Below are 10843 nucleotides of genomic sequence, written 5' to 3'. Positions count from 1 at the left end.
TGAACCCTAGCCTACTGATCTAATGGACTTTTGCTTATGGGGAAAACACATGTAACTAACTCCATTCTTATTTGTATATAATGTTAAAGCTACAGTATTCTTTCTATTAATGGTAATGCTATTACTATGTCTATAATACAGGCTATAGAAAACTATAAATTCTATTATTATGTAAATATAATGTAAACATTCTTAAAGTGCTTAGTAAACTTAGTAGACTTAGTGGGACTTAGTAGAAACACTTGAAATACTCTTGGGAGTTTTTTTACACAAAATAGTGCTGTTGTGATTTTTGTCCCACTGACCCCACCAGGGAACACTTAGCAATATCTGGAGACACTTTTTTTTTTTTTTATTGTGGGGGAGCGGTAAGCCACAGCTATTATCATCTGGAGATGCTGCTTTAAAAAAATAAAAAAGAGTTTATTTATTTGTTTTTTAAGAGAGAGGGGAAGGGAGGGAGAGAGGGAAACATCAGTGTACGAGAGATATAAGGATCTGTTGTCTCTCACACCCCCACCACGGGGGACCTGGCTTGCAAACCAGATGTGTGCTCTGACTGGGAATGGAATCAGCAGCTTTTCTGTTCGCCGACTGGTGCTGAATCCACTGAACCACACCAGTCAGGGCTAGAGATGCTGCTTAACATCTTACAATGTACAAGATAGCCCACCACAGCAAATAACAGTGATCACCAAACAACAACAACAACAACAACTCCATATCCCCTGGGATATATTAAGACAGGGTTCTGGAAGGCAAAATTCTAAGTTCTTGTTTTACATAGAATTTTTTTTCTTCTCAACAGACTGGGGAGCAACAACAATGTGGTGTAGCTGTTAAGAGCAGTGGGCGTGAGAGTTAGACCATCTGGGATTTGAATATTGACTCCACCACCTGTTATCTGTGTGGCTTTGGGCAAGTTAGTTAACCTCTGTGTTCCTTAGTTTTCTCACTATTACAATGGCGGGGCGGGGGGAGGGTGGGGAGGGGGGGAGAACAGAGTATGTACCTCATAGAGTTCTGAGAATTGTAAAAGGTAAATGCATGTGAAGTACTTTTTAGTTCAGTGGCTGACACTTGGAACCCCTTCAACGACTGGTGAATGTTGAAGAGTGGGATATATAAGGAGACTGCCCACATATGAGAAAAAGCATGCAATAGGCACATTCCTATAGAGCGGGGTGAGTGTACTACACTATAGCTGTTCAGAGAAGACAAAGAGCTCCTGCGCTTAAAGGACACCCGGTCTCCTGAGAAAGAAAGAGAAGTAAACAAATAACCATAATGCAATTTGACAGTGCACCAGCAGAAGTCTGTTTGTTCTTGTCAAAGGATTTTTACTCTGTAGTGACCATGACACCCTTTTGCCATGGGTAGACTTTAGTTTCTATCTCACTAGAGAATCAACGCAAATGACATTCTCCTTGCAGCGAAAGAGAGTTGAGTCAAGTGTTGCTGGGTATCTGGCTTTGGCCAGTCCAACTGCCCCAAATCCACAGCGTAAGGAACGACCATGTGTCTTTGTTCTGTCTTTGCCTGTTGGGCTCCCCTTTCCATGGGCAGCCTTGGAGGGTCTTCATACCCCATGGTGGGCTGCCTCTTAAGATTCTGGGGGCACAGGAGCACCTCAGAGTACAGGTAAGAGCCAGAATGCTGCAGGAGATTCATCATGCCATGTCTAAAAAGAGCCTAATATAATAATTAGAACATGAAGCATTAAACAAAAGGTGCAGTTTTAATGGACTTAAATCCCTTAAGCTATATTTTATTATTTTTAATTGTTTATATTGTGAGTGCCTGCTCTGAGTAAGCACATTTCCAAATAGCAATGATGATGAAAATGCAACGAACATTATTCCTTGTCTGATTACAAGGTCTTTTACTTCATCATCTTCCCCCATCTCCAAAATATATCATCGCCCGGAGTAAGTTCAGAAACTTTGTGAGTTATTGTTTTTCCAGTTAAAGCCAATGAAAACTTAGATTTTTAATCAATTATAGAGAATATTGGCAATACCTTGAGTGTCACAAAACAAGAAGGGGCATCACTATGAAACAGCACAAAATTAAAGTCAATCAAATGGGAAAAAAACCAAAGTTAAATTTCTCTTTCACACCCGACCAGGATAAGTTCTGAGTAAATATAATATTAAAATGTGTAAATACAACCATTTTCTCTTTTAGAGGAAACTAAAAGAGAGTTAGCCACCTTTGTGTGGGGAAGGCATTTCCAGTTATGACATTAAAGCCAGAGCCATAAAAGAAAAGATTAATACATTCGATCTCATAACATTAAAATTTTCTGCATGAAAAAGACAATAAGCAAAGTTGAAAAACAAATGACAAACTGGATGGAAATATATGAAGCTCTATTATAGACCACAGAGTAATTTTCCTTAACAAATGAGCTCCTACAAATCAGAAAGAAAAAGACCAACAGAGCCATAGAGACATGGACAAAGAATGTGGCCATCAGGCAAGGCCTGGAAGAAGAGTCACAAATGGCTCCCAGGCACATGAAAGTCGCTCAGCCCCACTCACAATAGAAAAATAATTCAAATTAAAATTACGCTGCATTAGTAATTTTTGATGATCAAATTAGCAAAGACCCAAAAGTCTCATAACCTGCTCTGTTGACGAGGATGATCTGAAACAGGCACATTCATACCCTGCCAGTGGGAGTACAATTTGGTGCAACAGCTAGAAAGAGCAATTTGGCATTAAATCCACTTTTAGGAATTTATGCTTTAGATATTCCCCAAATGTGCATTGTAAAATATATACAATATTTTTCAGTGTAGCAGTTACAGCAGTGTTTTTAGAGCAAAACAGTATTAGCCACCTAAATGCCCATCCATAGACATTAAATAAATTGCGGCACATCCATACAGTATAATACAATGCAGTGCCAAAAAAGAACAATGCAACTCTTTATGTACTGATATAATGATCATCAATATATATTACTAAGTGAAAAGTAAGGTGCATAACAGTGTATATAGCATCCTATCCTTGACGTACAAAAAGAGAGTGTATAAGCATATGTATAGAATTTGTTTGGCTACGGCCAGCAGTGGAAAGAATGTTTCACTGTATACCCTTTTTTGTTTCTTTAAATATTGAACTGTGTGAAGGTATCACCTGCTAAAACTTTTACAAATGTAATAGAAATAGTCCCAGCTGGTATGGCTCCATGGATTGCGTGTTGGTCTGTGAATGAAAACGTTGCTGGTTTGATTCCCAGTCAGGGCACATGCCTGGGTTGTGGGCCAGGTCCCCAGCTGGGGGCATGTGAGAGGCAACAGATCGATTGATGTTTCCCTCTCTTTCTCCTTCCCTTTCCTTTGCTCTAAAAATAAAATAAGTTTAAAAAATGTAATAAAAATAAGTCAAAAGTACAAATAAATAAATGTAATGAAATGACCAAGTTTCTAAACTCATGTATGGTTGTTTATTCAATATCTATGCCTCCTCTATGTTTCTTAACATAATCCTGTTTTATTCAGGCATGTGCCCCTCCCAGCGCAGCCCCTCTGACTCAGTCCGCACCTGGGACTGCCCAGTCTAAGGGTAATTCCATTCCCCTGGCCAATAATTGGTTCAGGAACCCTGACCAGAATCATGTGTGCCATTGACCTGAGAGCAGGGGTTGACTCAAGAACAGGCATGTGACCCAAAATATACTAGAGCTTCCTGGGAAGGAAGTTTCCTTGCTCTTAGGTAAACGTCACCCAAACCGATGGCACCTCCATGGGAAACCAGTAGCTGCGGCAGCCATTTTGCCTCCATGAAGAAAGAAGCCCAAGGTCAAAGCCAACACCTAGAGGAGGCCATCTCAGGGCATTGCAAAGAAATAGATCCAGAGCCACTAAATTAAACTGCCCCTGAAACCGGCCCTGCTTCCTGGACTTGCAGTTCTATGAAGCAATACTTTTCCTTATTGTTAATTGAGTTTAAATGGAATTTTCTGTCACTTGAAGCAGGAGGCTGATACCTACGGTCACACAGAGGAATACGTGTCCAAGAATGTAAGGGAAACACATGGGTAAGTCAGAAGGAAAAAATGCCTCCTGAAGTTTCTCAGACGAAGCAAACTGCCAAGGCACATGGCATGTGTTGACACAAAAACTTTCCAAATCAGGCTCTGAACTCTAATTAGAATATGGTACAGAAGTAGTTGGGGGGAAGGGCTGGAGAGACAGACGATAGCAAACATTTACAGTGGTTGTGATTGGGTAGGGGGCCTACTGGTTTCTTTTCTATATTTTCTCAGATTAAAAAAATGTGAATGTAATGCTTTTATGATGAAAAACTAAATACCAGCCAAAAAGGTCACTTGGAAACAGAATGGTAGAGAGGCTAGGCCAAGAAAACCACCCATAAGTTAATGTCGGGTTTTCAAAATACAAGCCTGAAGGCTAAATAAATAAATGCTTAAAACAAAGCTCTTCATAAATTAGAGATTAGGAACTTTAAGAATTCCCATTAAGCTAATACAAGTGAGGGATTTAAGGCAAACAAAGAAAATCCAAAAAACAACATTAGATTACAGCTATAATATTTAAAGCAGAGCTTATTTTTCTGTTCTTGAGACAATGATTTTGACAAATACTTTTGACATGTCCTATTTCTAATCACCCCCACATGAAGTTTGTTTTCATTTTCTGGTAACTTCTACAAGCTGAGGAGCACTACAGGTTTCAGGTTAGGAGGTTTTAGCATCTTCTAAACCTGGAAGTACACGGTAGAGATTTTTTCCCCTTTATTAGTCCACTGACAACCTTTAAGGAGGAGAAGGAATAAGAGGACTCCATGAAGGAACCTTGAGTCTGGGAAGTAAGAGGAAACCAGGAAGAGGGAGCAATAAGCCAGAAGCAAAAAGATTAAATAAGACAGGGACTGAAAAGCGCCTGTTGGGCTTGGCAAGGAGGAAATCACTGGTGACAGAGGCAAGAGCAGTGACGAGAGTTCAATTCAAGGAGCCTCCTTTGACTCTTAAGAAACCTGGCTGTGAAGGAGAGGAGAAAGAGAGTAGAAGCGAGAGACAGGAAGCTTAGGGGTAAGAGTGCCTGTTTACAGGCCTAACAAAAGTGCCAGGAGAGAGAAAAAAAAAAAGCTCATGACTCTGGCTGGTGTGGCTCAGTGGACTGAGCGCTGGCCTGTGAACCAAAAGGTTGCTGGTTTGATTCTCAATCGGGGCACATGCCTGGGGTGCTGGCCCGGTCTCTAGTGGGGGGCACTTGAGAGACAACCACACATTGATGTTTCTCTCCTCTTTCTCCCTCCCTTTTCCCTCTCTGAAAAGAAATAAATAAAATCTGTAAAAAAAAAACCAACCCCAGAAAACTTTTGTGGTGCCTGTGGGACCAAAGTTAATAAACTGAATGTGATTTAGAGACGGCCGGAGATGGGGTCCGGAGAACAGGTGTAGTGATTTCTTCGGCAGAACAACACCTATTCCACTAGGAGAAAAAAAAGAAAGAAAAGGAAAGATGAATGCACGTGCAGATACATTTACAAGTAGGAGGGCAAGGAATTGAGAGATTACAGTGTGATATCCTCTATTTACCTTGTGCCATGGGAGTGAGAATGATGTAGATGTGTCGGGAACATTGATGAGATTTTAGGTCATTGAGGGCAGGAGCCCAAGAACTGTCAGGAAGAATCCAGGCAGTGACTGAGTTTAGAACCTGGAAGGTTAGCCTGTGTGCTGGGGGCAGAAAAAGCAGATCCGTCCAGACTCATGGTTTTCGTGGATGGCAGAGGTGAGAGGTGAAGGCGTGGAAAGGCACTAGCCATGAATGACTGAATTGCAAAACCATGTGACCCAAACTAGAGAAGGCTGTGGGAAAACTGGAACGACAGCAAGGTTTTACTTTACATCATGACCTCTACTGATTTTTTTTTGAGAGATTTTACCCTGAATATATCACTCCACGAGACTAATACACAAAATGTACTATTGGTGCATCATTAGAAAATGGTTATGTATATGAACAGCTGCTGAATCTCAGTGACAATAGGCAAAGCAAAAGCAAAAATAAAAACTGAAACGAACCAAACCAAACTAATCAAATAAACAAAGCTCGTAAGAAATACATTCCCATGTGCTGTCAAGGTTTCCATAAAGAAAGCTGTGAAAATCTGCAAGGGAAAGGGGTTTTTATTAGATCATTAGAATGTTCATTTTTTTCCATGAGAAAAAAAGCTCTAGCAATGCAGTGAGTCTGCAGCACTGAATTCCCTGGGATTCTTCAATTCTGCTTGGATTTCTTGACTTGAGGCTAGCGCTAATTTAGAAAGGAACAGAGAACAGACTGGCAGCTGTTGGAGTAAAGGTGGTTGGGGGACTGGGTAAAAAAGGTGAAAGGATGAAGCAAAACAAAACAAAAAAACCCCCCAAAACCAAAAAGAAAAAACCACCTCATAGGCAGACAACAGTATGGTCTTTACCTGGGGGAAGTGGAGGTGGGAGGAAGCAGGAGAAGGTACAGGGGGGATAAGTGGTGGTGGAAGGAGACTTGACTTGGGGCTGTGAGCACAGTACAAGATGCAGATGATGTGTTATAGAACTGTACCCCTGATACCTATATATTTTTATTAACCAATGTCACCCCAATAAATTCAATAAAAATAAGTAAATAACTAACTTAAAAAAAAAGAGAAAGTAATAGGCTACAGATTGAAACATGGGTTTATGTGATTACATGCACCACGATCTTTCCACTACCAAACACTCCTTCCCACCAAGGAATGTTCTTGATGCTCCCTGCTGGAGCAGCCAGATAGCTATTCTCCAGAGGTGATAACTGCCTAATCTCTGCATAATTCCAGGCAGGTCCTCTAAAAGACACCGGTAACAATTGGGGAGCTCTTCTGAGAATCACTCCGCTATGTCTGTTGGCCTACAGGTCTTGTGGGAATTACGCTACCTTGGTTGAAAGACAGGTAAACCAGCTCTTTAATACAGTCTACCTAAACACAACCAGGTTATCTAACTGACATAGGAGAATACTTTAAGGTCCAAAAATGGGAAATAATGCGTGTGTATTTGTTTCTACTTCAGGATCCCCCCAATCGGGGGAGTTTTGCAATATCCTATATAGTTCCTCTTTCTTTTTATTGCCCTGTCCCAACGTGTTGTGTGTGAGTTTAAGAAAAGTGAATTGAGATATGACAAATGACACAAAACCATAGTGAGAATTACCGAATTAGTGCCGATTAAAACATGTTCTAAAGTATTCATCATATGGAATTGACGTTTTTAAAAATCAGAATAGATTGAGTTGAGATTTCCAGGAAGGATGAGTTGTTTTTGTTTCACTTATTTATCTCCACATCCAGACATTGGTATTTTGTAATTATATTGCGTAAGGTGTGGAAAGCCCCCTGCCTCCCTTTGACGTTACTTTTCCTGAGGTGATGTAAAGCGGTACACAGCAAATGACTAAGAAGAGAACCGGGAAAGAATTTTAGGGCCTTTCCTTTCTCTTCCAAATATCTTCACCTTTATTCTCTACTTTTTTCCTACCTTGAATTGATCTCGTATGCTGGTGAAATGCTTCAGAATGTTGAACAGTTACCAAATGAAAGATAAAATAGATTGAAATCTTTTGTTGGAAAGCTGTCACTTTCTGTATTGCTTTATTTTTTCAACTTACATTGACTGTTAATTCATCTGAACAGCTTTCTGCTGGGCATTGTCCTACAGGCTAAGTGTCTTGCCCATAATAAATGTACGGTTTAGTTGGCAGATATAAAATAGTACACCTTGCAGTGCTAATAAATGGAACATATGAGTGCTCCAGGCTATTTAAAAAATGGATGAATGTTCTTGGGTTAGTCATAGTGGATTTTAGGAGGCAGTTGGAGGAGCAAGGTTTTCTAGGTAAGGCAAATGTCATAAGAGCATAGAGGCAGAATGTAATACATGGACGGGCTGGTATCTAAAACTAGAAAAGTGGGTATGCTGATGTTCACCAGTAAAAAGTGGTTTGAGGTGAGGAGTAACCTGAGCGAAGTCAGAGAAAATGGTGATTTAGGTTGTGGGGACTGTGGGTGCCTGGCTCAGGAGTACACTTTCAGTACCTCTGGAGAAGAAGAGAAGTGAAACCTTTAGAGAAAAGAAGGGGCACAAGAAAAGTGGATTTGGGAGATTAATTTGTTGGTGGAATGCAGCCTGGTTTTGAAGCAATATCGGAGGCAATAGGAAGCTGTTTGGTTTGAGTTGATGAGGGCATCAAGGAGGGTGGTTGCTCTGGCAACGCGAAGGAAGGATTGAGCAGGAAAAAGACTGTAGCAAGCCAAACATTGGGGGAGGGTATACGAGGTTTCAAGTCTGAGGCTGGAAAATGTCGATTTCACAGAGAGAAATAAATAAGAAAGGCTGGTCTGGGGCGGGGTGGCGGGGGAAGGCATGGAAACCTGTTGCGTTTTGGTTATTGGCAGGGCACGTGGGCTATGATGTCTGAAGAACAGGAGACAATGTCTGTCATATAAATGGATGGGAGCTGCCGTTTGTATGCCTCTGCTCCAAGGTGGGCTTGGGTGGTAGTTATTAAAAGGTTTTGTACACTCAGCTCTGTCCCTTTTAGGCAGGAGAGAACATCTGCTGTCAGAGCATTCTCAGTCCTCTAGGGGCTTATAAACTGTCAGGGAGTATAATTTTAATAGAATTAGCTGAAAGATGAGCAAATGTCAGGTGGTGGTTTGGAAGTGTGTCATGGCTGCTAACTTTGACATGCTAAGTGTAACATTATTAATGGCTCTTACGCATGGATAAGAGGGCTAACACTTGGCAAATGAGATTCCAAAATTTTTGTCACGCTCTTATAATTTATGGGTATGTTACTTTGGGCAAAACATTTAACCTCTCCGTGACTTGGCTTCCGGTTCATAAAATAGGAAGCTTGTAGTGGCAGCATTCATAAATATTTTGAAAGCTTCAGATAAAAAAGTACTGTAGGATTATCTCTCCTCCCACCCCCACCCAAACTACTGACTCAGTCTCTCTGAAAGGTCATCCATTTCATTGAATTCTTTCAATTGCTAACTCCCTAAGCAGTTAATTAGCATTTTTCTAAAATGCTTTCACCAGTCCAGAGCTGAAAGATGTAGTCTATAACCTTCTGGGCCTGCCCATCTTGCTGACCCCTTTTTATTCAGTGGTTGATGCCATATGACTCCCATCTCTAGTTCTTGGATCAATTCCAGCTGTACTGGAAAGGAGTTGGAGCTGTGTATTAACATTTGGGGACTTCAACATAAGGCAATGATGATCAGTGTGAAATTCTGTCCCAGTTTTATACATTAAGTTTCTAACTCTCACTCTCTCTACCAGGTCTGGCCTTTGGATACGTGTTTTATTGCCCTGAGCCCAAGTCCTTGCCCCACAAGCTTGCCCAGTATATCATCTCAAGGATTTGAATTTGATTTGTTTTTATCAGCTCCTCACTGGGAGAGGAATCCAGACCCGGAATCCAGCACTGAGGCTGGGGCCTTGGTATAAGCAACACATTTTCTTAACGCCAGCCATGATTTCCCAATTTTTGTCTGCTCCTGGATTTCCCAAGATTGTGTTCCAGCGGCTGGCTTACAACACTCTCATTCTCTGTGTTGAACCAGCCTGATGCTGGCTGCCTTCCTGGCTGCTGCTGGTTCTATACCCTCCAGATATGTCTTCTGGCTGCAAGCTCTTCCCACCAGTGGGGTCTGCCTCCAGTTCCATGGATGTATCTACTTGTTCCAGTCTACCTCACTATTACAGTTAATCCTTCTATATTAAACTACAGCAGACATTTACTGGTGTGGAAACTGATGTGGTATTGGAATTTTATCCTTGTTTACATCTTTCTTTGTGTCGGAAAGCTTGGGATCAGGTCCAAAATTTGCTCAGAGAGCTTTCCTGTCTCCTTGGAAGAAACAAATGAACACTTGACAATACCTTGTATCCAAGACCAAGACTCAAGGCAACTATTTTAATTGTAAACTTGTATTATTTAACCTTAATTTTGCTTTTAGACATACTAATATATTTAAAGGCTTATTTTGGCCAGAGTTTGTTCACATCTCTCAATTTCAAGGTACCTTATTGGAACTTGTTGGCTTTGTGGTTATAAGGAAGCAGATCAAGGCTGGGGATGATGTTCTATAGTGGTAATTTCAATCTTAAAGGTACGTTAGAATCTTCCAGAGGGCTTGTTAAAATAGATTGCTGGGTCCCAAGACCAGAATTTCTCCGGAGTAGTGCCTGAACATTTACATTTCTAACAAGTTCTCAGGCGATGTTGCCACAGCTGGTTCTGGGACTACTCTGAGAGCTGGATGTACATTTAAACTGGCCACAGGTAACCAGAAGCTGCTAAGCAGTTGTTCATCAGTTCAAATGCTTACCTCAATGGACAAGGTAGAGAGTGCTGAGAAACAGACTTCCAAAGTTTCAGTTCATGCTGTCAGGATGACTGCTGGTGTCAGAGATCTTCACAGCAACCTATTGCAGAATGTGGACACTTTGAGCTTCGGTTTTCTCATCCATAAAATAAGAACAGCCTCCATGTTGCCCTTACTGGAGTGTTGTGAAGGTCAAATGAAATAGGTGTGAAAATGTTTGAACTGTAAAGGGGTATGGCACTGGGAGGTATTGCAATGGTTTTTCAATACTCTTAAAACGCCACCAGCTTCTTTTGGCTCTTTCTTTTCTCATTAATTACAGCAACTTTAATCCAGGAATATAAAAGAGTACTTTTATTGCTATGTCTATCATAAATTCAAACTTCAAACTATAAAAAAATTTCATTCAATGAGATCAGACAAGTCTTATAAACATTACACAGAGCCAAGA

The sequence above is a fragment of the Pteronotus mesoamericanus genome, unplaced genomic scaffold (assembly GCF_021234165.1).
Source record: "Pteronotus mesoamericanus isolate MK-2021 breed Mesoamerican mustached bat unplaced genomic scaffold, CSHL_Meso_final contig_182, whole genome shotgun sequence".
In the NCBI taxonomy this organism is placed as follows: Eukaryota; Metazoa; Chordata; class Mammalia; order Chiroptera; family Mormoopidae; genus Pteronotus; species Pteronotus mesoamericanus.
Note: the sequence above shows the minus strand (reverse complement) of the source record.